Below are 27,985 nucleotides of genomic sequence, written 5' to 3'. Positions count from 1 at the left end.
TCGTCCCTGTGCTGCCGGTGCTCCCTGAGGGACAGTGCCACCCCGGGGGCTGCGACACGGAGGGCTGGGGCTGGGGGAGCCCTGCGGGGTGGCAGAGCCGGGAATGGGGACGGGGACGGGAATGGGGACAGGGATGGGGACAAGGAGGGGAATGGGGACAAGGAGGGGAATGGGGACAGGGACAGGGTTTGGGATGGGATAGGGATGGGATGGGGACAAGGAGGGGAATGGGGACAAGGATGGGGATGGGGATTGGGATGGGGATAAGGAGGGGAATGGGGACAGGGATGGGGCTTGGGATAGGATGGGGACAGGGCTGGGGATGGCATTTGGGACAGGAATGGGGATGGGGATGAAGATGAGGATGGGGATGAGGATGAGGATGAGGATGAGGATGGGGATGAGGATGGGGATGAGGATGGGGATGAGGATGAGGATGGGAATGGGGATGGGGATGAGGATGGGGATGGGGATGAGGATGAAGATGAGGATGAGGATGAGGATGGGAATGGGAATGGGGATGAGGATGGGGATGAGGATGAGGATGGGAATGGGGATGAGGATGGGGATGGGAATGGGGTTTGGAACAGGAATGGGACGGGGATGGAAGAGCCTGAGCGAGCAGCACGCACCCAGCGGGTACCGCGCCTCTCCCGCACCCAGCGAGGTTTCCCCCGCCAGGGCAGATCCACCCACGCAGGGTGCCCAGTGCTCCCCCACAGACCTTCTGACTGGTCCCAGCAGAGGGCACTGATGTCTGTGCTCTGAGCACGTTCATTAACCTTTAATTAACGCGCCGAGTGCCGCACTGGGGCCAGCTCTGAGCGCGGAGGGGACGAACGGGGTGGGGAAAGCATCGAGCGCGGGGTCGCTGCCGGAGTCCCCAGGAGCGGCTCCGGAACGGCAGCCGGGGGCACTGTCCCCTCCAGGGCAGGAAAATGAACTTGGCTGGGTTCTGGTTTCTGTTCCTGCTGCAGCCGCCGGGGAGGGAACTGAGCTCCCCTGCCCGGTTCGGGCACGGAGCCGTCGCAGCTCTGGGGTGGGGGGCTCGTGTTGGGGTCGGGCTGTGAAATCAAAGGGCTCAGCTTGAGCTGGGGGGGCAACGAGCCCTCGCCGGAGCTTGGAAAGTGAGTGGGTTTGATCTGGAAGTCGCTGGTGGGGAAAATAAAATATGGGAAATCAAAAAATCATTGTTGCTGCTCTGCTTTTCTGACTAATTTTTTTTTTGTTCAGGCAATTTTTTCTTTTTTTTGCCTTTTTTTTTTTTTTAATGTGAGTCTGTGTGGAATAAAACAAGGGACTGCTGCCTGCGTGCTGCCCGTGCTTTCCATCTCTGCATTGATCCAATCTGCCTTTCAGAAGTGCTTCCAAAAGTGCATGAACCTTCTGCTTCTGGGTGTAACAGAAGCTTCTGATTTTTGTTGCTGTTACGGTTTTGGTCTTTGGTGTATTTTTTTTTATTTTAATTAATGTTCCTGCCAGTTTAATCCAAAAGCTGGAGCTGCTTCCCATCGTGCCCGTGGATTGCCAAGCACAGGGATCCCCGCGGCTGACCCTGCCCGTCCCTTCGGGCAAACCTGCCAGGAGAGCTGGGAAATCCTGTGGGAAGGGAAGAATCTCTGGCCAAAGAAGGAGAAGGAGCTGGGAAAGGCCAGGGCGCTGCAGAAATGTGCTCTGAAAGTGAGCAGCGACCTGCAGCTCCCAAACAATTGCCAGGCAGGACTTCGGGAGCAGCCTTGGACAGGCAGCTCTGGGAGCCTTCAGCTCCTTCCTCGCTTTGCTCTGAGCGCTTTGCATGCACTTAATGCCAAACCCCGAGCTTGAGAGAAATGTTTTTCCTCTTGGTTTTGAGGGACGTGCAGCCAGGCACGGGGAAATGGACCTGTCGTGAATGAATTCCGTGCGGTTTTCCTCGGAGAGGCGGCGGAGATGGAAAAATCCTGCTGAGCTTTCAGAGGGAGGCCGAGGTGCCCATTTGCATGTGGGAAGCATCGATCAGGCTGGGCCGGGGCCGCAGCCCCTTCTGCTCGGTTCAATTGCCAGTCCCGAGCAGAAAAACACGCACTGTGCTGATCTTGGTGACTTCAGGCAGGTCCCCGGGCTGCTGGGGACAGCGGCACGTGCTCCAGAGCTTTCCAAGGGCAGCTCCAGCTCCAGAGCTTTCCAAGGGCAGCTCCAGCTCCGGAGCTTTCCCCGGGAAGCCACTGGGGATGGTGCTAAGCCAAGCCCTGCCTTTCCCCGGCTCTGGGAGCGTTTGTTTTCCTGGTCCCTGACTGAAGTTGCCATACACAGAGAATAAATATTGACTTAAACTCAGTTGCCGAGACGAGACGCCGGTGAAGCTGAGGAATTCCTTCTTCCAGCTGTTTGCAGGAGCAGGGTTTGGGTGCAGAGGAGGGGAAGCTGCTGCAGGAGCCCCTTTCCAGTGCCCTCATCCCCCCTCTGGCTCTCTCAGGCTGTGACAGAGCAGTGCCGTAGGAAAAAAAAAAATCAGTGCAGTGGTCAAATCCCATTCCAGCTCGGAAAAACATCTTCATTTGTCTTGAGAGGAAAAAACCAGATTTGGGTTTTGATTTCTCAGCCAGGAACAAAACTCCCTGAGCATGGAGCAGGTGAGTGCCCCCCTGCCACGGACCCTTCCCTTCCCAGGGATGCTCCTGCTCCCTCCTGGAGAAGATTTTAGCTCCAGAGAGCACACAGAGCCAATCCCTGGAGTCTGAGCACACAGGAACTGATGTTTGCTGGCTCTGGAATGGATCAGGGAGGGATTTAGGGACTCGGAGATCCCCCTGCAGGTCCGGCAGCCTCTTTGCTGACACCGCCTTTCTCTGCAGGTCGTGCTGCTCCACCTCTGCGTCCCGAGACAAATCCCTCCCTGCTGTAATTACAGAAACTCATTTGCCTGTGATTAAGCAGTTTGGTGGAAGGTGTCGGAAAGGTGGGAGCTGAGCTCTGCCAGGTTGTGCTTTAATTAGGATAAAAGGGTTTCTCCCTCCCGCAGCTCCCCTGGCCCTGCCGTGGGTCTGATGGAGACAAGTTACTGTTGGCTTGACCCTTGAATGAGTTCATTCAGCTCCGCGCAAGCTGCGGGGTGTCAGTGTGCTGTAATTATTGTAATTATTGGTGTTTGCACCCGCAGGATCACCCCGTGCCTGCTGGGCAGCAGAGCCCTGCTGGTCCCCTCCCCAGGACTGGAGGAAGGGCACAGAGCAGGGGATTTAGGGGAAGAAAGGATGGCCTGGGGCTGTGGGGCGCTGCTTCAACTGAAGGTTCAACTCCTCCCATCAACTGCTTGGACAAATTGCCTGGTGCTTTACGAAGTCCTAAAGCCAAGAGGGAAATGTTGGACCCCTGTGGGGTCAGTGGGAGCTTGCTGAGGGCCAGGAGCACAGCTGGATTTTCTGAGTGCCAGGCATGGGGACTGTCCTGCCTGCCCCGGGGGGGTGGATCGAGGCCTGGAGGGGATGGGCAGGGCTGGGAGTCAACACTCAGCCCCAGTTTGGCAAAACTGGAGTGTGGAAAGAACCCCTCGAGAGGGACTCTGTGGATGGAGCAAACAGCTCTGAGAGGAATGGAGGATTTGTCTTTCCAAACAAGCCGTGGTTCTGCTGGTGGATAAAACAGCACTGGGAGAGAAAATAAACAATGGGAAGGGTTCCACTGATTGATGAATGGAAAAAGAGATTTGCTTCTACAAATAAACTTTGGGTTTGCTGATAAACGAAATTAGACATTGAAAGATGAAAGAAACAATGGGGAAGAGAAACCCCTAAATTCCGTAAGAATTGAAAATGAAAAGGGAGGGTTGTACATTAGAGGGGAATCCTTGGTATCAGGTGTTCTGGGAAGTCTGAACCTCTCAAGTGCCTCAGAAATGGGGAAGAGAGAAGGGAAATGTGGTTGGGAAATGAGGATAAAAAGAGAGGCTGCATCCTCCAAAAATCGGAGAGATCCCAGGGGAACGCCCACCAGCCCGAGGGGAATGGGATGGGATGGGATCCATGGGATGGGATGGGATGGGATGGGATGGGATGGGATGGGATGGGATGGGATGGGATGGGATGGGATGGGATGGGATGGGATGGGATGGCATAGGATAGGATGGCAGCCCTTCCCCGTGCCCGGAGCCAGCCCCGCTCGTGCCAGCCCAGGAGCGGCCGTGCCAGGGCATGGGAGAGAATCCCATCTGTGCTGGCATCGTGGCCTCAGGCTGGCTCCGTCCCTCCTGTCCGTTCCAGGGGATGCTAGAACGACACTTTAAATAACTTTGTCTTTGGCACCTGTCCCTTTTCCTGCCTCTGAAGCGGCGGCGCGGAGAGAATGGGCGGCTGTTTGTGAAAACAAAGAGCGCCGGGAATGGGCAATCACCGGAGGAACAAGGGGCCGCTGAAACGCCCATAAATCTCCAATCTGTGTTTAAATGGAGCAGGGTTTGGTTTTTAATGCCCCTCTTTGTTCCTTCAGTGAGGATTATATCCTAACAGATGGGCAGCTCCGACCGCACCATCAGTCACCGGGCCCGGAGGAAGGGCACGGTTTTGTTCAACACCTCCGAGCTGAAGCCCGGTGATTTCTCTCTTTCCCTCCTTCCCTCTCTCCCTTCGGTGGGTGTAGGAGGAAATGTCCCGCAGGAAAAAGCCCTCGGTGAGGCTGGACATGGAAATGTCCGCTGGGAGAAGCCCCAGGTGAAGCTGCACCTGCCCCAGGAGCGCTGCTCTCTGCCTCGCTGGGCTGCGCCGCTGGAAGAGATTCGGAGCATCTGCAAATCTCATCCTCCGGCCTCTCGAGCACGAATCACTTGTAGGATGATTTGATTGCTGGCTTTCCTTTCCCTCTCCCCGTTTTATTCTCCCCAAAGGGTTCATCTGGAAATCCCCGCGGGCCGAGGCTGGATGGATGGCCCCGGGTCCGCCGGGCGCGTTCTGCTGCTCTCGGTGCTTTTGAAGGCGCTAAAGTCGGGTCCTTGAAGTGCTGTCAGGAATCATTTTTATGGTGGTCAGATCGCTCATTAGCACATTTGTTTTCAGACGTTTAAGCTGCAAAGAAATCCATAGTCCTTGCATTTTTAACGTGATGAGCACTCAATGGAACAAATAGAGTTGGAAATTAGAGCAGGGCTGGACTGGAACTGAGCCCTGAATATTCACCTTTTACTCCAAAGGGTTTGGAGGCGAGATTCCCCCACAGCTTGGGGAATCACACCCATTCCAGCCCGCAGAGAGCTCCTAACAGCTCGGGGTTACTGTGGCGATTAACCTGGAGGTGGATCAGGATTTGGAGGTTGCCCCAAACCAGGTTTGTCGAAACCTTCTGCTCCGAGGAAACCGAGGGTTGGATCAAAACTTCCATTTTTTTAGGTCACCTCCCAAAAGAACCACTGTAAGAGCTCCTAAATGATGTTCCCAGAGCTGGGAGGTGCCCGGCTGGGAAAAATCCGAGGATGCCACCAGGAAGGGCTTTTCAAACAGGTCCTGGAGTGCGATGCGGGATTGTCCCGAGGGTGTTCTGGCCTGGGCACAGCTGAGCACTCCCCTTCAGTGCTGGCAACAAACCCGGACAGGGCAGCAGGACCGCGCTGGGATCATTTTCTTTTTCTGTAAAGCATTTTTCATGCGGGATTCAGTCGGAGGCAAGGTGCTGTGCAGATGCGAGCTCGTTAGAAGATCATTATCATTATTTACCTGCTGTGTGTGTCTGTCTCTAAATAGCATCAACTGTCAGCCTATTTATCCACGTTCCCCTCTCACCCTCGCCCAGCTCGCCGGCCCCTTGCTCCTCATCCCTCCCCACTTCCCACCGGTCGCCTTGGGCTGTGTGTTATGGGAGGCTGAGGGGAAAAATCGGCTTTTTTATTGAAGCTTTGAAATGCAGGGAGCGTGCCCAGGCAGAGCGGGTCCCCCTCGCAGCCTCGGCGCCGCTGTCGTGGTGCTCAGAGGAGATAATTAGGATGAGGAAGCTAAAAATTTCGCCTTGCACTTTTTTACAGCCTCTAACCCTATTAGTCAGGTCATTTGGAGTCCGGGGAGGGTTGTTTCTTGCCAGAATAGATTGCGAATGAATTGAGTTCCATTACACTGTTAATTAAAAGAAATAGGAGGAGAAAGAAAGAAATAAAAATAGAAAGGAAGGGAGGAGGAGGAGAAGTGATGGAGTTGGGTGAAACTTTAGAAGGAAAATGAAAACCTCCTGGGGATTTTCCCCTGGTGCTCCCACAGATGTTGCCTTGGTGCTTCATCCACCCCTGCGGTTTTCGCTCTTTTTTTGCCACTGCCACCCCCCGGGGGACGCTGAGGGGTCCGCACCTCAGAGTGGCACCCCGGGCTCGGGCAGGGCAGCAGGAGGGGGAGCTGCTCCCGCATCCCCGCTCATCCGGACAGCGCAGCTGGACCCCCCCGTGCCCAGAGCGCCCGTTCTGCACCGGGGTCCCTCTGCCCCTGATGTGCCTGAGGCGGCTGAGGAGCCGGGCGGGCTCTTATCAGCCGCTTGCACTGTCTCAGAACCCTTCTGCAGAGCGCCTTCTGTCCCCTAATAAACCGGTAAACCCCTGTAATCCGCTGGGGGCCGATGGCAGGGCAGCCCCGCGCTGCTGTGCCAGCACAGATAAGGCAGCTCGGTGCCAGCAGGGACCCGCCAGCAGCCGGGGAAGGGCGGCGTGGGCTGAGCCAGCTGCCCCTGGCCCGTGCTGGGACAGGGAATGAGCCTCGGTGACCCTGAGGGTGGATTGTCCAGCCTCTCTCTTCACCTGTGTGGGGTTTTGCGGTGCTCAGGCAGACAGGCTCCTGTCCTGGCTCTGTCCTGGCTGTGTCCCGTGGAGCACAGGCACACCTCGCCCTCCCAAAGCCACCTCCCAGCCCCGGGCGATCCCAGGGGTGCCTGTGCCACACAAGGCACCCCCGAGCCTTTTGCAGCCACGGTCGGAGTGGTTAAATTTGCCAAGGAATGAGCAGGGAGGAGGGAAAAGAGGTTTAATTCCGTATTTTTACCACCTTGTCAGCGCTCTCTTCGGGGGGCCGCTGATCTCTGACCTGGCATAGCCACAGTCCTTGTTTAGCAGAGTCTGGGCTTGTTCTCCTGGTTCCTTACAGTGGAAAACAACTCATTAGCACGAGCAACGGGCAGCCCTGGAGACTCTCCTCCTGCTTTTTTTTTTTTTTTTTTTTGCACAGCACAAGGATGGAGTCTCGTTCTCCCGGCGCTGAGCAGCGTGTCAGACTCACCTCCGCGTCCTCCTCCTCCTGTGCCCCCGTGTTCCAGCGTTAACGCCGGCTTCTCCCTCCCTTTGATGCGGGGTGTGGAGCTGGGGGCAGCAAATCAAAAGCAGGATCCCGTTCCCCCTGCCTTCTCTCCTCAACGGTGTGCGTTTATGGATGTGTTCGTGGTGCCCAGCGAGGGGCTCGGCCCACAGCCCCCCTGGGTGGGGATGGAAATGAAGCACCAGGACGGCGCTGACAGCACCTGGCGAGGGCCTGATCGATCAGGGTGTGATAGAAGAATGGCTCTGGCTCCTGAAGGGAAGGGAAGCAAAGGATTTGATTAAAAACTAAGGCAGGGGCTGGTTGGAAGGGACGTGGTGGGGGCGGATGAATCACCAGAGAGTGGCAGGGTCTGGCAGAGGAGTGAGGGGCTCTGTCACCTCCCCTGAGCTGGCCTCTCTCATTACTGGCTGTCCTGGCTCTCACTGCCCTTTTCCCGATGGGAATCTTGGGTTCCTGAAGGCAGAGCTGTGATGGGGGATTGCTCGGGGAGTGGGACTGCCCTGCAGCAGAGCGACGCTGCTCAGGACGGACTCTGGGAGCAGGACACGGGAAACATCACACCCAAGGCCTGAATCCACTTGAAGAAGGGACACGTTGTCCCCAGATGGCAAATCCTGGTGTCTGAGTCGGCTGTGTGTCCCTGCTCCTGCCTGTGAGCTCCTGAGCGGTGCCAGGCTCCGTCTCGAGCTGGGTGCAGGTGCTGGTACTGGCCCTGCTGGCATCTGGCGTGGGCAAACAGGCACTAAATAATGGGCAGCTCATCGATCCAAGGTCACCCATGCCAAGGTGTGATCGATAGGAACGGACAGCTGAGTGGTTCTGTAATGAAGTGCCTTCACCTTAGTGGATTTGGGAGAGAGCGAGGGTATGGGAGATTAAATCCTCCTGCCATCGACAGTTCATCAAGCAAAAGATATATTAGTGAAGAAAAATTATGCTTGCCGAGCCCTGAGGGGAGGAATCGAGCTGCTGGGAACTGTTTGTGCTCTTTGGGGGAACAATCAGCCAGGGGAGCAGCTCTGCTGCCTCCCAGCACCCCGCTCCCAGCAGGACTGGGGGCACCTTCCCGAGCAGCCTCGGAGGGCTTGGAAGGGATTTGGGAATCAGAGAGGGGATTTGCCACGGCTGCTGCTGCAGCCCGGCGTGAGGCTGGTGAGGATCTGCCTGTGCCACGCTGAAAGCCACTGATGTCCTTCCAGCCTGGCAGGCTGTGACAGCAGGAGAGGCCCCGTGCTGTGCCCACCCGTGCCTGGGCTGCCCCGGAGCCCTCAGGGGGGAGAGAGAGGAGGGGAAGCACCGCTTTGCCAGCAGCTTCCAGGGTGCCACAAGCAGAGGAAAGGTTTGGCTGCCTCTGGAGAGCCCAGTGGGATCGGGCTGGTGGTGTCTGAAGCAGAGAAATGAACGGAGGGGGGTTAGATCCTGCATTTCCAGCCCTCACCTTCTCCCTCCCTTCCCCAGCTGCCAGCAGGAAGGCGAGGAAGTGAATAACGCTCCAACCCCGCGAGAGCCTGCGGTGACAGCGGCCCCTGACATCTCCCCCACCTGTTTTCCCAGACAAACTTTCAGCTGTGATGCACACACGCCTTTATTGAGCTCTATTTCCTGCAGTCTAACTACAGCCCACAATTGGCAGCAGCCGCTCTGGCCGGCGGCGCGGAGCTGCCGCGCTCGGCCGCGGGGCCCCCGGGGTTTTATTGCCCTGCCAAGCCCCTACATCACGGTGACAAGGACATAATTACATATTGGACCGGGGAGGATGAAGCGCCCGGCACCTCCTAAAGGTGTCAACATGATTTGAGAGGTTTGGGCTCGGCTGGGCTTGGCAGGGAGCGGATTGTGGACTCCAATCGCACGGGCAGCCGGAGGATCAATAGGCTCACACCTCCGGGCACCGGCTGCAAGGTGAGGGACGGGGGCGCCGCGTGTCAGGGACATCGGTTAAGTTGATGCATGGCTCGGGTTTGGGGTTAGTCACTCTGCCTTCTTGCTCAGAAGAGGAAATCTTGTGGGCAGACCAAGCCTTGGCAGCTCCGTGCCACGGCAGCCATTGGCAGCAGCTTTCCTGCAGCAGGACAGGAATCTTGGCCTCTTTCCCCTCTTTCTCACCTCCTGACTCTCAGGTGGGCAAAGAGCCAAAGTTGCCACTCATCCCTCTCCATTCCGTGTGTCCTTCTCTGTCCCCACATCCCCTCTGTCCTCACCATGTCCAGGGACCAGGGTCTCCCCTCCACACCGCCACGTGCTGGGGGATGCTCAGCTCAGCCCCTCTCTGTCCCCGCTCGTTTCGTGTGACAAATGAACTTCCCAGTGCTCCAGTCCCAGGACACCCCTGGAATGTCCCACGCTGGCCCTGGCTCAGCTGATGCCCCAAAACGTGGCACCTGTCTGGGGCTTCCCTGCCAGCCCCGATTAGCCGGTGCCACTTAAGAGGAAAACACCTGCGAGCAAATTGGATGTTTCTAAGTGCAAATTGGTTTTTCAACTGCTCGAGATTTAAAGTGGCACTACTGCAAAATAACATTATTTTAGGGCTGGTGTCTTTGGAATACAGATACGATTTTCTCTGGGGTTGTCCTGGAGGAATGTGCCGTGTGGGGAAGGAGAAGGAGAAGGGAAGAGGCACATCCCTTGTGGAGAGCAGGAAGCTTTTACCTGGCTCCTGTGCAAGGCAGGCAGGTCCTGGGAGGCTGCTTGGACTGGGATGTCTTGGATTGCATCTGGAACTGCCAGTGGGTTAGGATTAGGGTTAGGATTAGGGTTAGGGTTAGGATTAGGGTTAGGGTTAGGATTAGGGTTAGGATTAGGGTTAGTGTTAGGGTTAGGGTTAGGATTAGGGTTAGGGTTAGGTCTCACTCCTGCATTGCTGTCCTGAACTGCTTCCAGCCTGATGCTCACATGGCAGGGAAGGGAGGACACACAGCACCTGCAAAGCAGGGCCGAGAGGAGCCCGTGCAGGTCCCTCCTGTCCAGAGGGAGGACACGACCCCTGCTCCGTGGCTTGGCTCAGCCCTTGGAGCTGATGGATCCAACCTGAAGGCTCCCACCCTGCGGCTCCTGGCGAGGCTCAGAGCTGTGCTCAGCACCCTCCAGAGCTCCCCTCCCCGCTCTGCAGGCTGCTTTTCCACTCCATCACCTCTCTCGGCGGGAGCAGAGCCACGCTGCGAGCGCCGGGGTTGATCTTTTCTGACATTTAGCACCACTCCTGGCGGCTGTGCCTGTTTAATTCACCTGTTGCTCTGGCCCCCGTCAGTCACTGTCAGCGCTGGAGCAGATCTGACACGGGGGGTGGCAGGGGGGAGCGTGGGGGGCTGGGTGAGACCCCCTCCATTTGTTTTTGGAGTGGGGACATCCATGTGGAACTGGTGCTGTTGGTCCCCTGTCCCAGTGTGCCTCGGCCTGCTGGGTTCTTCGGCAGAGCTGGTGTATTTTATTGATTATTGATATTGATTTGCTGTCTCAGCCCCTCATCCCCCAGCCAGCAAACCCCCCTGTCTTTTGGGGAGCTGATGAGGTTCAAGCTGCGGAGCTTTGCAGGGTTTTGTGGCAGTTGCCATCCCACCAGCCCCTGGAACAACCCAAAAAAGCTCAGCAGCAGAGCAAATGAAGACAAAGCAGCCCGAGGTCTCACTTGCTGCCCTTTGCAAGAAGAAATTGCGTGAATACACCTGCAAGCCTGGGTGTAATAACAAAGCTGAAACTCCACAGATTTGGGTGCAGGAGGGGCTGAGCTGGCTGCTCCTGCCAGGAGCCAGGGCTCTGATTGATCTTCCAGCATGGAGAGGGAAGTGCAGCAGCTCTGTGTGAGTGCTTTCTGCAGGGATGGTTTTGCTGCTGCAGCTCTGAGCGGGGCTGTGCCCCAGAGGGGACACTCAGCCCCGTGCCCCCACCCCAAACCCCAAACCCCAAACCCCAAACCCCAAACCCCAAACCCCACTCCTGGGGTGTCTGCAGCTCAGTGGGTGAGAGCTGAGCCATTCCCTGGATGCAGCCCCAGGGATCCGCTCTGGCAGCAGGGCTGTGCCCCAGAGGGGACACTCAGTCCTGTGTCCCCACCCCAAACCCCCCTCCTGGGGTGTCTGCAGCTCAGTGGGTGAGAGCTGAGCCATTCCCTGGATGCAGCCCCAGGGATCTGCTCTGGCACAGGTGGGAGCAGTGCTGGAGCAGCTGTTGGGGCTGTGGGACCGGCCCCGAGCTGGGTGCGAGGTTTTTGGGGCAGGAGCAGGAGGTTTTTGGGGTAGCAGCAGGTGTTCTGTGCTCTTGCAGATGTTCTGAGCAAACCTGCCGTGCTCACAGCTGGGCTGGGAGCCTCCGGGGCTGCTGGCAGTGTGGTGGCACCTCGGATGTGAGGCTGGCATGGGATGGGCTCACGGGGTTTCTGCTGGGGTTCGGGGCCTCAGCGTTTGATCCTCTGCGAGTGATGGGTTCTCCTTCACCCCCCAGTGCCACGAGACAAATTCACCCCTTTTTCCAAATAAATCTCAGCCCCTCATCCCTCGTCTGAGGTTTCCCAGGTTTTCTGGGCAGCAGCACAGTGCTTCTGTGATATTTTTTGAAAAATACCTTTACTAAGATTTTTTTTTTTGGCAGCTGGCAAGCTTCAGCTTCTCCACGTTTTGCTACTTTAAAATGTAATTTAGAAAACTGTTTATCTAACATGTGAATTGTTGTTTTTTTAAATGACTAATTACAGTCAGCTGTGGCGGACTCTGTCACGAGTTTTTATTACAATTCTTTTTCTAACCTTCTGATGTATTCCTTTCTTCTATTCTTTAGCATCGTTTTAGTAGAACATTTATAAAATAATAGAATATAATATATACAATATAATGCAATATAATAAACACAATATATACAATATAATATATACAATATAATATAATATAATAGATACAATATATATAATATAATACAATATAATAAATACAATATATACAATAAAATACAATATATACAATTTAATACAATATAATAAATACAATATATACAATATAATAAAATATAAAACAATAAAATAAAATATAATATATACAATGTAATACAATATAATAAATACAATATATACAATATAATAAAATACAATATATATAATATAATATAATATAATATAATATAATATAATATAATATAATATAATACAATATAATACAATATAATACAATATAATACAATATAATAAATACAATATAATAAATACAATATAATTAATATAATATAATATAATATAATATAATATAATATAATATAATATAATACAATATAATATAATATAGTATATCAACCTTCTGAAACATGGAGTCCGATTCCCATCTCTTCCCTCATCCTAAAACCTCACAGCACCACAGCACGGGCCGTGGGATGCTCTCAGCCCCCGGCCCGCGCAGGAAGGGCCTGGCTCACCCCTGGCCTGCAGGGCGCTGAGATTCCCCTCCAGCAGGGCTGGTTCCCGGGGTCTCAGCATGGAGAGGCCCCCGAAAGCGAGGAGAGGATCTGCAGGAGCAGCAAGGGCTCCCAGCCTGGCCAGGGGGAGGCTGTGGGGGCAGAGGGGCTGCCCCAGCGAGTGCTCCCGGCTGATTCCCTAAACCCCAACACGAGGATTTCTAAGGCAAGGGCTGCCCGAGCAGCAGCCGGCGCGGTGAACGGAGCTGCCCTAATGGATATTAAGTGATTTGCGGGCCTGTGCTTGCAAACACGGCTGTAAATAGCAGAGGGGAGGGCGAGCAGATGAAGGAGGCTCAGACTCTTTAGCGGCAGCGCGTGAAAAATGGGGAGAGGTTCCTGGGCAGGGCTGGAGCAGCCTGAGAAACAAAAGCTGCGGCATCTATTTTCATATCTTTTATGTCTTCCTTGCACTTCATCTTGTTTAGCTCCACAATTAAATTTTAAGACGCATAAGAGTGTTCGCTTACACACTTGGATTCTTCGCAGATTGAATTATTTAATAGAGTGTGGAGCGGCTCCATGATCTCGGAGCTGTGGCACCGGGAGCAGCCAAGCAGAAAATTAATAAACACTGGCTGCTGCTGCTGCCTGCCACCCCCTCCCCACCCCTGCTCAGCCTTTCCACCAGGATTTCCTCCTCCCTTCCCCTCTGCTTCCTCCTCTGCTGTGGCCGTTTCTCCTCCTGGCATTTCAGCCCCCTCGGGATTTGTCTTTCCAAACAAGCTCTGGGTCTGCTGGTGGATAAAACCAGCCCTGGGAGATAAAAGAAACAATGGGAAGGGTTCCAGTGACTGATGAATGGAAAAAGAGAGTTGCTTTTACAAATAAACTTCAGGTTTGCTGATAAATAAAGTTAGACGTTGAAAGATGAAAGAAACAATGGGGAAGAAAAACCCCTAAATTCCGTAAGAATTCAAAATGAAAAGGGAGGGTTGTATATTAGAGGGGAATCTTTGGTATCAGGTGTTTTGAACCACTCAAGTGCCTCAGAAATGGGGAAAGAGAGAAGGGAAATGTGGTTGGGAAATCGGGATAAAAAGGGAGGCTGCATCCTCCAAAAATCGGAGAGATCCCAGGGGATGCCCCATGGCCTCTCCCTTTATTGGAATAAAGTAAAAAGGACTTCTCTGTCTCCTTTTTGGACATAAACCTCTGGTGTTTGTGGATTAATTTTCAGAAGAGGAGCAGGGATGTCCAGCCCACGCTGCTGCAGGGCCCCAGGCTGCTGGGATCCCATCCCTGAGGGAGCTCCATCCCCACCAGGGTCTGGGAAGCCCCTGTGTCTTCCTGCCACGGAATAAATCACATTTCAAACACCGCCAGCTTTGTCTCTCCCCTTCTCCCTTGTTCCCCCGCCAACAAAGTTGTCCTTCTCTCCCTTTCCTTTCTTTCCTGGTAACCTTTCCAGGCAACAAATTGCAGGGGGCAATTATGCAGTGTGCTAAAGAGAACATGAAGGCAGCCACAATTTCAGTGGAGGATGTTGCTCGGCAAGCAGCGGCACAAAAGCGAGCTGTGAAATTCATCAAATTGCCGGTTGGCTGGAGCACACATTTACAATGCACCCGGAGCCCCGGCAAATTATCTGAAATCAGTTTGTTATTTCTTCTCCTTTTATTTCCCCCTTTTTACAAGGAACCAAATAAAACGGTTGGAAAATTGCTGTTGAAGAAAGGGTCTGGCCTCTCTTTCCTCGGAGACTCCGTCGGTTTTCCTGCATCGATTCCGGGCTGGAATGTGCTGGGGCTTGTGGCCACTGCTGGAATCACCGAATCCTCAGCTGGCGTGGGTTGGAAAGGACCTTAAAGCCCACCCTGCCACGGGCAGGGACATCCCCCAGGGTGTTCCAAGCCCCATCCAGCTTTGCCTTCTTCCCACAGAGCTGGTGACAGCTGTTGGACGTTGTGGTGGCATTTTGTGGGGCCACCCCCTGTGGGTGACAGCAGGAGAGGCACCAGCACGTCCCCATACCCTGGCCCTGTGATCCCAACCCCTCTCCTCAGGGACAGAGCTGCTGGAGAGCATCCTTCCCTTCCCAAAAGCCACAGGGGGAAGTTTCCTGCTGGATGGAACCGAGATTCTTCCTTCTCTTTTCCAGCCTATTTTTGTTTTTCCCAGTGCCGCCTTCCCCACTCCTCCCCGAGGCTTTTTGGCAAGCCTGAGGGCAGGGGGTCAGGCAGTGCAGTGCTGCTTCCCTGGCCCCCACTGCTGGGAGGAAAAAGCTCTTGTGGAATTGAAATTCCGGAGGGAGGAACGGACACAGCAGAGAAGCAGCTAAAACACCTCTCTAATTGCTAATCGATAACCTAAAGCAACGCTGCCCTGGCTGAAACCTGCTCCGGGGAAAAAGAACAGAAATCCCCATCATTTGTTTCGTGAGTCGAATGAGGGGTTTATTTGTCTGCTTTCTGCTTTGCTGCTCCTCCTCTCCATTCCTGGGAGCCCCCACACTGCAGGCTGGGGGTTTATGAAGTCGTCACCTGCCCCTCGCTTCCCAACCTCGCGGAGGAACTTTGGGCTCTGCAGCCAGCCTGGCGCTAATCCCCTGTAATTGAATCATCCTCTGGATATTATTTGGCGGCTCCGAAACAGTTCTGTTCTCGAGTCATATTTTTATTAGCTTTGGTGTGGCTGCAGAGCAGCGTTTTTTCAGCTGTAATATCATTTCCTCGCTTTCCACGCCGGCTGCAGCGCCGCTCGTTATTGATGTCTTGCAGGGATTTTGGGGCTGTCCTAAAAAAAATGGCATGAGGAGAGGTGAATTCCCACTCTCTGAGGAGGGCTTGGGCTCTCCAAGGAGGAGCAATGAAGGGACAAGACCAGGAGAATCGGATCTCCCCTGGCAGAGCTGGCAGCTCAGCAGGGTTATCCCATTCCCGGGTGCTGGATGGGATTCCCTCCATCCTTTGGGAACAGGGAGATTTATGGGACACCCCTATTCCTGTAGGGTCTCTGCAGCCTGCCCCAAAACCCAGCTCCATTCCAAGGGCAGGGTAATCTGGATTATGCAGGGATTGGCTCCTGAGGAAGGAGGAGAAATCCTGGATCAGAGGAGAGTGGGAAGGAGCGGGGGGAGCCGGGGTCGGGCTGAGCTGCCGGGGCTGCGGGAGGGATTTGTTGAATCCTGAAATTGCCTGAGTTCCTTTCGATTATTGGCGGCGCTTCTCTACAGAACTAAATAAAGTGAAATAAATCAGGGAAGCAGAAGGCAATCCTGGAGCAGTTAGAGGGGATCAGTGGCGGATTGAATAATTCATTCAGGAGAGAAAAGGAGCTATTTGCCGTGTCACTCTTATCTTGATTGTATTTACAGACAGGAACTTTTGACAAGGAAATTACCTGTAAATTCTTCTTTCCCTTTTTTTTGTTCCCCTTTCTTCAATCTAGAAAATAACAGGAAGATTTTCTGCAGGGTTTTGTTTTGTTTTGTTTTTCTGAGGCGATTTGATGGATCTGGAATGTTGTGACCTCCCCAGGAGCCCATGGAAAGCTGGGATGGAAACAGAGCTGGTGGCAGCTGGAAGTCAGGAAGGAAAGGAGGGGAAAACTGTTCCTTGGTGCTTCCAAAGAGAGATGGAGGCTGCAGGTTGGAGCAGGAGGGTCTCAGGGTGGGATCTGGGGGGGTGGGAAGTCACTGCTCAGAGTTTCCATCTTGTTAAGAGGAGATTTTGGCATTTTGGGGTTGGCAGGCAGGATTCTGCAGGACAACCAGGGAATGCAGAAAGGTGCCCGGGGTGCCCCAGCTCCTGCAGAGCCAGCAGGGTCGTTTGATTTCCAAAGACATCATCTGGAGTGAAAGATGACTCCAAAAATATTAATCCTGCAGAGTTCCTTCAACAGAGAGAGACCCACGGGCTTAAAAATGAATTTCCAGCTCTTGTACCTCGTGTTTAGTTCCCCTTCCTGAGCGAGGGGGCACTTTGGGGATCAAATTCTGCTTTCCCACCCTAAAGAGTGGCCCTGCAGGGAGCTCACGGAAACCCAGCCCGGGGCAGGCTCTGCCACAGAGAAGCTCCAGTTGTGCCTCTGTTGCTGTGATTTGTTTTCTGGGCTGTGCTGGGGAAACTCCTGCATTCCTGACGCTCCAGCTGTTCCACATCCTCCCATTTCCAGTTTGGGGAAGCTCCAGCTGTTCCCCAATCTCCCATTTCCAGTTTGGGAAGCTTCAGCTGTTCCCATCCTCCCATTTCCAGTTTGGGGAAGCTCCAGCTGTTCCTGATCCTCCCATTTCCAGTTTGGGGAAGCTCCAGCTGTTCCCCATCCTCCCATTTCCACTTTTGGGGAAGCTCCAGCTGTTCCTGACCCTCCCATTTCCAGTTGGGGAAGCTCCAGCTGTTCCTGACCCTCCCATTTCCACTTTCAGAGAAGCTCCAGCTGTTCCTGATCCTCCCATTTCCAGTTTTGGGGAAGCTCCAGCTGTTCCTGACCCTCCCATTTCCACTTTTGGGGAAGCTCCAGCTGTTCCTGACCCTCCCATTTCCAGTTTGGGGAAGCTCCAGCTGTTCCTGATCCTCCCATTTCCAGTTTGGGGAAGCTCCAGCTGTTCCCATCCTCCCATTTGCATGGAGGGGACGTTGTGGCGGGAGCAGAGCGTGCAGAAGCACTCGTGGGGAGCTCTTGTCTCCAGAGCTCAGCCTCGTGGATAATTGGGTTGTTGTAATGAAGTCTGGGCTCGCTCCTTCAAGAAGGAATTTGTTTTGGAAAGAGACTCTCGACTTAATTTAGATTACACGCTCGCTCCGGCGCTTGCTGCCGCTGCCGGAGGTTTGATGGGTCAATCGGGTAATTCCTGGAGGTCGAGCGGGAGCAGGATGTGGCTCTCCAGGAATTTAGGGCTGGAATAACCAGCCAGTGTCCCGTGGCAGCAGCCACAGAGGGTCTGAGCGCGGGTCTGACCCTGCAGGAGCTGCCACACCCGTGGGGTGGTGACACCCTGGAGTCCCCAGTGAGCTGGAGCTGGGCTTGCCTGGCGGAGCACGTTCTCCAGGCTGGGAAAAGAAGGGTTTTCCCTGTTCTGTTCCAGCTGAAATGGCAGAAATAGAGGGATGGACCTCCTTACCCAGTGCCTCCTCCCCCAGGGGGGCACGAAGCAGCTGGGTAGCTCCTGGAGGTCAAGCGGGAGCAGGATGTGGCTCTCCAAGGAATTTAGGGCTGGAATAGCCAGCCAGGGTCCTGTGGCAGCAGCCACAGAGCTGCAGAGGCTCTGAGCTGAGGCAGCTCCAGCTGCAGACGGGGCTGAGCCCAGGTCTGACCCCATGGGAGATGCCACCTCCCTGGGGTGGTGACACCCTGGAGCCCCCAAGGAGCTGGAGCTGGGTTTGCCCAGGGGAGCACATTCTCCAGGCTGGGAAAAGAAAGTTTTCCCCATTTTATTCCAGCTGAAATGGAGGAAATAGAGGCTGGACCTCCTTACCCAGGGGGACACAAAGCATTTCCAGCCAGGATCTCTCCTCTGCTGCTCCCTGGGAGATTCCCCTCCTGAGTTCTGGATGGATCCTTCACAGGCTCCATAACTCATCTCTGAGAACACACAAAAGCAGCAAGCAAACAACTTCCTTTCCCTTCATTTGTGAGTTTTGGTTTTAAACAATACGTTTCCAGGGATAAATGTTGGCAGCACTTGAAAAAAAAGTTGTATTAATTAACGAACGAAGCACTTAATTTCGGTTTAATGGGATAATCCTTTGCTGCGTGTTACATAAATAGTAATTGAATATTAAGAATGTATTGAACAGGATTTCACTACTGGGAGAGATGGAGTTTATGGCATCCCTGTTATTGCTCAGCTCCAGCCTGGTCTCAGTGTGGGAAATGTGGATTCAAAGGCTCTGCAAGTCAATGCAGAAACAGCTCCGAGGTCTGTGTGGAGCTCAGGGTGAGAAATTCAGGCTTTTGTTCTTCCTCAATCCATGGCCTGACCCCAAACGGGGCTGGGCAGGAGAGGCTTCCTGCAATTGATCCAGGCATCCTCCCAAACACTCCGAGGATGAAAAGAACCCCTGGTGGGGGAGCACCAGGGCTGGGGCTTTGCTCTGCCAGTTCTGCTGGCTCTGGGGAGCACCAGGATGGGTCCCTGACATCTCTTCACAGCTCAAGCTCGGGAAAAGCTGTCCCAGGGCTCCCTCTGGATCTGTCTGATCCCCTCCCAACCTCCCCTCACGAGAAATGCTGCCCCACTCCCTCCCTTGCTCCTGGGGGAATCTGCTGCCTTCCCTTTTACTCTGGGATTTATTTATTGCCTCTCGATGGCATCACTGCAAAGTGTGAGTGCTAAACCCCTCCAATTACAGCTCGTCCTCGTTGGAGGGATAAGTGGTGTGAGTGGTTCCTCACGATGGGAAATTCAGCCTCCAAGGATATTTCCCCTGCAACTCCTGCCGCATAATTCAGCACTGGTTACACAAGAGTTTTGCTCTGTCTGGCCCGAAAACTTTCCCTCCTCTCCACATCTCAGCCCTGAGCAGTGAAATTGCTGCAGGTCCTGCTCAGGGCACCGGCCCAGGGCTGTTCCAGCATCTGGAAATTACATTGGGTCCCTAAATCCTGCCCTGCTGAGCAGCAGACCCCGAGATGCTCCCTCTGCTCCCTCCCTGCATCTCTGCCAGCCCCACCAATCCCAAATGCAGCTTCTCTGAGCCGAGCTCTAGCCTGGCGCTGGGAGTCGAGTTGATCTCAGAGTTCCTCTGGCTCTTAATTGTTGTTATCCCTGTTTTTTATTGTTTTTATCATAGAAAAACTGCTTCAAGCCTCTCCCCTCGGTGTCCCTGCAGCCTGGCCGGGCGATTGACGCAGCGGGAGGGAGGTGATTTAGCGATTGTTTCCCACCAGGTGCAGGGAAGTGGGGAGGATGGAGACAAATTTCACTCGTGACTCAGCTGGGAGTGGCTGTGGCAGGTGGGGAGAGCTGCACCATTCATCACCCCCGGGAAACCCACTCTGGAGCACCTCTGCTTCATCACCCCCAGTGAATCCACTCTGGAGCACCTCTGCTTCATCACCCCCAGCAAACCCACTCTGGAGCATCTCTGCTTCATCACCCCCAGTGAATCCACTCTGGAGCACCTCTGCTTCATCACCCCCAGTGAATCCACTCTGGAGCATCTCTGCTTCATCACCCCCAGTGAATCCACTCTGGAGCACCTCTGCTTCATCACCCCCAGTGAATCCACTCTGGAGCATCTCTGCTTCATCACCCCCAGTGAATCCACTCTGGAGCACCTCTGCTTCATCACCCCCAGTGAATCCACTCTGGAGCACCTCTGCTTCATCACCCCCAGTGAATCCACTCTGGAGCACCTCTGCTTCATCACCCCCAGCAAACCCACTCTGGAGCACCTCTGCTTCATCACCCCCAGTGAATCCACTCTGGAGCACCTCTGCTCTACCTGGGGACGCTGGCTCGGGTGGCACGGGGGGGTTCGGGTGCCAGCAGAGGGGGAATGAGCTGTGGGAGGCTCTGCCCATCCCGGTTCCTGCGTGGAGGCAGCAGCTCTGCGGCTGCACAGCCCAGTTCTCTCTCTGTGCTAATGAAACGGGACAGGAACACGGACCTGGCTCTGCTGGATGAGAAATCAACTGGAAGGTGGCTCCTTTCCCGAGCCCTGCTGCTTCAGCAGCCGGACTGCAGGGAAGGTGGGAGGAGGAGAATGCCCCCGGATGGAATGTAATGAAAATAAATACATCAGCTCTGCAAGCAGCAGACGGGGGACCCGATCGGGGAGCAGCAAGTCCGGCTCGTTCCTCAGGAGCTGCAACTTGGGCGCTGGCTCCGAGCCTGCTCAGTGGCTTGGTGGCTTTTTGGGAGGGGCGGGAATGATGCCTGGGAGGCAGGAGAGACAGCTCGGGAGACAATGATGGATGAAGTGATGCTTCACCACGCTGGCGCAATGCCTGACGATGAGGCAGTTATGCTGGATGCTAAACTCCAAATGGTGATTAAATGGTGCTGGAGTGGAAGGACCGGGCTGGAGGATGGAGGCTGCGACCTCTTGGGCAGCTCCTGCAGGATCTGATCGTCAAAACTTCCTGCAGAGCTGCTCAGGGGTGTGGGGGCTTCACGGGCTCGTTTGGGTTTGTCACACATTAATTTTTAGGTGCCTTAAGCAAATGGGTGTTTCTCTGAAAATGAGGAAGTTGTGGTCTCTGGTTTGTTCAGCATCCAGGCACAGGTTCCTGTCCGTGGTGGGAGACCAGCACCTTCCTCCTCCCCCCATTCCCATTCCTACAAATTCTGGGAAGTGGAATAGGTGAGAGCCAGAGGGTGACTGACCCCAGCCCAGGCTGAGGGGTCTGTCCCTGCCCTGATGGAGGCCAAGGAGGGGTTTGTGCAAGCCCTGCCAGGCTCTCCCTGTCCATTCTGGGCTCTCCCTGTCCATGCCAGCCTCTCCCTGGCTGTGCCAGGCTGTCCCTGGCTGTTCTGGCCTCTCCCTGGCTGTGCCAGGCTATCCCTGTCCATGCCAGGCTCTCCCTGGCCGTGCCAGGCTCTCCCTGGCCATGCAGGGCTCTCCTTGTCCATACCAGGCTGTCCCTGGCTGTTCTGGCCTCTCCCTGTCCATGCCAGGCTCTCCCTGTCCATGCCAGTCTCTCCCTGGCCGTGCCAGCCTCTCCCTGGCCGTGCCAGTCTCTCCCTAGCTGTTCTGGCCTCTCCCTGGCCGTGCCAGGCTCTCCCTGTCCATGCTGGGCTCTCCCTGTCCATGCCAGGCTCTCCCTGGCCATGCCAGCCTCTCCCTGGCTGTTCTGGCCTCTCCCTGGCCGTGCCAGGCTCTCCCTGTCCATGCCAGGCTCTCCCTGTCCATGCTGGGCTCTCCCTGTCCATGCCAGGCTCTCCCTGGCCGTGCCAGGCTCTCCCTGTCCATGCCAGTCTCTCCCTGGCCGTGCCAGTCTCTCCCTGGCTGTTCTGGGCTCTCCCTGGCCGTGCTGGGGGCTGTTTGCAGGCAGGCTTTGGTTTCAGGTCCGTTTCAGCCCCGCCGTGTCTCGCAGTGACATTTCCCGTGGTGAGGATCAGAGCAGGGATGTTTGAAAGGCTCAGCAGGGAAGGACAGAGAGGAAGATGAGGGATGAAGGACGGGAGAGGGCTGGAGGAGAGGATTAGGGCAGCAGTAATAGGAAGTGAAAGGAAAACAAAGTTCAAGTCAGGCCCCGTGGAGGAATAAATGCCAGGACGGTTGGGTGGTCAGGAAGGCTCCTGCAGGGGCCGTGGGATCCTTCAAAAGGCAATTAAATGCTCTCCTGGGGGAACGGGCTTACTGGAGAGCATAACCACTTGGGACTTCTCCAGTCCCTGCTATCCTTAATAATCTTCCGGCAGCTTGAGCCAGCCGGTGGCTGAAGGCAACAGCCAGGACTGCCCGGAGGAGCTGGGAAAGCAGCAGATCCCAGGGCAGGCTGAGCAGGGATGGGGTTATGGGGAATGCTGCAAGGCAGGAATCATCCCTGGTCCTCTGCCTTGGGCCCCAGGTGTCCCAAAAATCCCAATTCCCCACCATCCTGGGGAGGAGCAGTAAGGCACATCTGCCTTTATTTCTTTATTTTCCTTTCTCTCTTCCTGTAGGAACAAATTTTGTCAGGAGATCTCAGGAAATGGGAAAATAATTATTCCCTCCAGCACGGCACTATGGGGACAGCTGATGTCAGGAGGCTGCAGCTGAGTGACACCTCTCACAAAATGAAATGTGCCGGAGACAGAGGGCTGGAAATGACTTCCCAGACACCCTGTCCCATGGCCCTGGCTGTACCCTGTCCCCCCAAACCACTGAGGTGGTGGCTCCTGCCAGCACCAGGACACCCCGGGGCTGTGGGGAGCGGTGGTGGCAGCTTGAAGTGCAATTTCCATTTTAATAAAGGAAGTTGTGGTTTTTTTTCACTCATTTGCATTTAAATCACCCGTGTTTCATAAGCCAGTGTCCCTCTTAAAGGGGCTCTGCTGAGCTCAGGGGGAGCAGGGGAGGGTTTTACTGCCCCTGCTCACACTGGGGGCTGACAATGGCATTTTTTGGCTCCTTGGTGGCACCTGCTGCCCCTCAGCCATGGGGCCTGGAGCATCGCAGACACAGGGAGCTCTCCAGCATCACCTGGGCTGATGCGGTGACAACGGCCACCAGCCAGCAGGTGATGGCCACCAGGATGTGGCCTGGCTGTCCCCTCCTGCTGCTGTGCCCTGGGGACACCGGGATGCCACAGGGTGCTGTGCCACCCCTGCTCCTCCCTCTGAGGGATGGGAGAGGCGAGGGGGGCTGAGTAACGGCGGGGATAATTCAGTTTGATTTCCTCCCAGCCTCTTCATTTGCTGAACGTGTCACCAGCCATGTTGTATATGGGCTGCTCTGTATCAATTTCCCGTGATGCCAGGCCATAAATAAAGAAAATAAATGCTGGGCCCGTTAATCAGCCGCTGCTCATCCAAATGAGTTCCCTCTGCATTTCCCTGTTCTATAATTACTTGTCACCTCTTGCTGCTTCGCAACTTCTCGCTCTGTGATTCTGCTGGGTGCCTTTTTCCTGCTTCTGACAGGATCAATCGCTTTGGCGCAGGGCTGCTGTGGTTTTTTTCTTTCCTCTTTCTGGGTTTTGTTTGGCTTTTTGTTCATTCCTTTACCCCGGGTGCAGAGTGTCAAAAACCCGACTGATTGGAGCGGGTTCGGTGGCAGGTGAGGAGCTGAGGGAAAGCAGCCCCCGCTGGAGCTGGATTTTAATTTCCAGAGCAGGTGATGGCTGCTGCTGGCGCTGCAGTTCCTGCAAAGGGACTTTTTGCAAGCCCACGTCGCTTCAAAGCCGCGGCTGCTGCTCCCAGGTGGCTGCGGCAGAGTCACGGGAGCAAGAGCAGGTGCTGAGCGCTGTCCCCTCTGTCCCCGCTGCTGAAAACAGGTTGGAAACTGTTGTAAATTAGCTGATGGATGGTTAAGCATGAGCTGCTAGTTTGTTGTATTGTAAAAGGGGTTAAAAGGGGAGTTTTATAAGAAATCTGGCACTCAAGGTACCAGAACACAGCTCAGTAAAGCGTGGAAGGGAAACAAGCCTGGACAGAGCTGCCACGGGCCAATCAAGGCCTAAACCTTCATGCAAGTGAGGGATTCAAACAGAAACCAATCCAATGGGACAAAAAGCAGGATGAAAAGGGGCTCCTGACCCAGGGAAGCTGTGCTGCTCCATCTGGGACACTGGGGACATCAAATGAGCCGGCCTGGACACAACTGTAAGGGGCCAATCAAGGCCTAAAGCCTTCATGCAAGTGAGGGATCCAAACAGAAACCAATGCAAAGGGACAAAACACAGGATGAAAAGAGCATCTGACCCAGGGAAGCTGTGCTGCTCCCCCTGGAACACTGGGGGAAGGATTTTTCACTGGTGGAACACTTTTCATCAATGCTGAAAAGAAAACCCAGAGCTGGTGCTGCAGCATCCTCGACGGGAACGCTCCTGCTCGGCCCGGGCCCCCTTGCTTTTCTTTTTATTACAATAAAAGCTGAAATCACTTTAGTACTGGGAGCCTGCTCTGGTTTTCACCACCACCGTCCCCTCTGTCCTCCTGCTGTTTGCTGCAGCTCCCCCGTGCCCTGGAGAAGCGGATCCTCCCTCCCAGCCCTGCCCTCCATCCCCTCCCGGGCAGGAATCGCTGCTCCCGGCACTCAGAGGTGCTGGAATCCCCCGGGATGGGTTGAAAGGACCACTTTACAGCAGACAGAGTGGAATGGCTCAGGAACAGCTGGAGCAGCTCGCTGGCATTTTTCAGCCAGGCTGGGATCCAGATCTGCCTCCCCCTCCCTTCCCTGGGCATGGAAATAATTCTAATTTGCACACCAAAGAGCTGGAGCAGCTCTGGCAGCCACCCAGGGATGGGTTTGGGGCTGGGGAGAGGCTGCCGAGGTGGATTTTTGGGGGAAAACACAGAGAAAACGAGCACAGGTCCAATGCATCCCTTGTGCCTCTCCAGGCTGGCATGGATGCAAGGAGAAAGGAAAAAAAAAGGGGGGATACACATTAGAAGGGGTCTGAGGCATTGAGGTATTAGGTTTTTGGGAAGTCTGTACCTCTCGAGTACCTCAGCCCATGGGGAAAAAGAGAGGGAAATGAGGATAAAAAGGAGGCTGCATCCCCTAAAAATCTGGGAGACCCAGGGGGAATGCCCCATGGCCTCTCCCTTTATTGGAATAAAGTAAAAAGGACTCCTCTGTCTCCTTGTTGGACATCAGCCTCTGGCGTTTGTGGATTAATTTCCCTGGGATGCTGGCTCTGGTTCCTGTGGGGAATTCCTGCTTCATTTTCCTCCGGCTCAGGCTCAGCCCTGGGTTTCTCAGGCAGCTCAGAACCTCATCCTTGCCCTGGGTCTGTCGGGATCCCGAGGGGTGTCAGACGCCCCTGTCCCCAGCCTGTCCCCAGCCTGTCCTGTCCATCTGTCCAGCAGCCAGCCAGGACAGAGCTCTCCTCTGTCCCTGAAAATCCTGCAGGACCGGGGATGGCAGCTGCAGATTTGGGGTCCCTGTGGCACGGGGAAGGACAGAGCCCAAGCCTCCATCTGGCCCTGAGTCTGACACTGCCACAGCCCTCAGCCTGCCCTGGGCCTTGCCTCCTCCAAAAACGCTGCATTTTTCTGCGAGGATGTGGGCTGGAGAATTGTTATTTGTGTTCAGAGAGGCTGGAAATCGGCTGGGGGGGCCCAGGGGCTGAGGCTGATTGAGGCAGACAGGGCTGTGCAGGAGGCAGGCTCAGGCCAGGCCTCGTTGCCAGCCCTACGTTTCCCCACCAATTATTTATCAGCATTAAAAAAAAAAAAAAAGATTTGTCAGGATAAATAAAAAATGATTTATCAGAATAAAGAATTGTATCTGAGGGTCACAGTGGATGCAAATGATTTAATTAATAGTGCATGCTTCGAGAGGAATTTGCAATTTAAAGGGCTGTGTGAAAACCCAGTATTAGCAATACTTATTTTTATTAATTAATTGCTGTCTCTCTGAATCTCCATGGTGAATAATTTCCCCCATACTTTTAAATTTTAATTTATTTCTGTGGCTCTGGGAAGAGGAAAGGCCACTTTGCAGGGAGTTTGGGGGGAAGGGGTGGGAGTGGGGGTCCTTGGCCCCTTGGCCGGGCTGTGGCTTTGTTTGTTCAGCCTTCAGCGCTGGAGATTTGGGGCTGGAGCTCTGTGGGAACGGGTCTGTGCTCTTATCTGTAGTTTCTAATCTTCTCAAACAGTTTTTGTTCCCTTTTACAGCTGGTGCCTGTCCCCAGGGACTGCCTTGCTGCTCTTTTGAGCGCCGTGTTTGTCTTGTGCTCCTCGGAGCTGGTTCCAAAATCAGGACGTGGAGCTCGAGCTGATTCCTTCAGCACTGCAAAAAGAGACCCCAGGGTGGCCGCACGTCCCCTTCTTCAGGGGGGACACCCTGGGGGGGACACAGCAGCCCTTTCCTCTTCATCACCACCAGCACATCAGAGCAGAGCAGTTTGGCAACAACTTTAATAAATTGATTCATTCTGGTGAGGCAAAAAGGGAGCGAAAGAGAGGGAGAGATTAAAATGTGAAGGAGGAAATTACCCAGAGTGCTCCCAGCAATTGTGCTGGATGGTAAATCTCTTCTTTATTACTCCTTTATTATTTCCAGAATCTGAAGTTTAAATAATTAAGCAGAATAAATGGTGGATGAATATTTTTTGTTTGAGTTTTATTTATTGGTTCTCGCAGGACAGATGTGCAGAGAGCGAGCCAATCCCCCCCGTGGTGTAAATCAGGGCAGGATCATTAACACGGGTGTCACTTGGAGGAGATTTACCCCAGCTGAGCATCCAACCTCCTCATTTTGGGAGGAAAACGTGGAAGGCTACGTAGATTTTAGTAATTCTCTCCTCTGTCTCCCGTGCAATTAATTTATTTTCCAATTTAAAAGCACATCAGGTTTGGGTTTGGCCTATTTTTTTTTTTTTTTTTGTAATTTAAATACATTTGTTGACAGTGCTGCTCACTCTGAAGGTCTTTTTGGGAGCCTGGGGCTGGAGAGGCTCCGTGTGCCTGCGGGTTTGTGCTCAGAGCATCTGCCAGGCTGGGCTGCTGCCCTGGCAGGGGAGGAGGAGCTGGACCCCAGTGCTGGACCCTGGGAGCCTCTGGAGCCACATCCTGGGCAAGGATCAGAACTGCAGCATCCCCAGGGATCCCAGGGCACGGCGAGCGCTCCCACCCATGACACGTCCCATCCGTGTCCCATCTGTGTCCCATCCGTGTCCCATCCACATCCCATCTGTGTCCCATCCGTGTCCCGTCTGTGTCCCATCCATCTCCCATCCGTGTCCCAGTGTCCCATCCATGTCCCGTCTGTGTCCCGTCTGTGTCCCATCCATCTCCCCATCCATGTCCCATCCACATCCCATCCATCCCTCATCTGTGTCCCATCCATCCCTCATCCGTGTCCCATCCATGTCCCATCCATGTCCCATCCGTGTCCCATCCATGTCCCATCCATGTCCCATGTCCCATCCATGTCCCATCCATGTCCCATCCACGTCCCATCCGTGTCCCATCCACATCCCATCCATGTCCTATCCATGTCCCATCCACGTCCCATCTGTGTCCCATCCGTGTCCCATCCACGTCCCATCCACGTCCCATCCATCTCCCATCCTTGTCCCATCCATGTCCCATCCATCTCCCATCCTGCTGCCTCTCCTCCCCTCCCTGGGATGCTTTGCCCGGAGCCCTCAGAATTCCAGAGCTCCGAGCAGGGAGGGATCAGGTCCCTGTGCTGTGCTGGGGACACACGCTCAGGGTTTTGTCCCAGGGCTGCCTTTCCCTGGTAGCTCACCCCACTCTTCTGCCCAGCACCACGCAGTCGTGGCAGGGTTGGGATTTGGGGCTCTCCCCGCATCCCAGCCGGGCTGGCGAGGGCAGTCCTGTTGTTTCCGTGAGGGAGAGGAGCCGGGCTCCTGGGAGCTCTCCAGCTGCTCCTGGGAAGTTGCTGATCCTAAAAATCCCTCCCTAGAAATTGCTGCCAGCTCTGGCAGGGTCACAGCAGGGCTGTTGTGTTTGTCACACGTGCCAGCCTCAGGAAGGATGAGGAACAGCCAGGGGAGCTGAGGAGCTCAGCACAGCCTCCTCTGGAATTCTGCTGCTGCAGGGGAGAGCCTGGCTCCCTTCTCCCGCCGCTCCCTTCTCCCACCGCCCCTTCTGAAAAATTAGGGAAGGATTAAATCCCATCCGTGGCGTTTAAAAGCCAACTGAAAATGTCCTTTATTAAGTTAGCACCCTATTGATCTCACAGTGGTCCAGGAGGGGATTGATTGAGGGCTTAAACAGACGTGCAGCC

Source organism: Motacilla alba, chromosome 26 (assembly GCF_015832195.1).
Source record: "Motacilla alba alba isolate MOTALB_02 chromosome 26, Motacilla_alba_V1.0_pri, whole genome shotgun sequence".
In the NCBI taxonomy this organism is placed as follows: Eukaryota; Metazoa; Chordata; class Aves; order Passeriformes; family Motacillidae; genus Motacilla; species Motacilla alba.
This window is presented reverse-complemented; position numbering follows the sequence as displayed.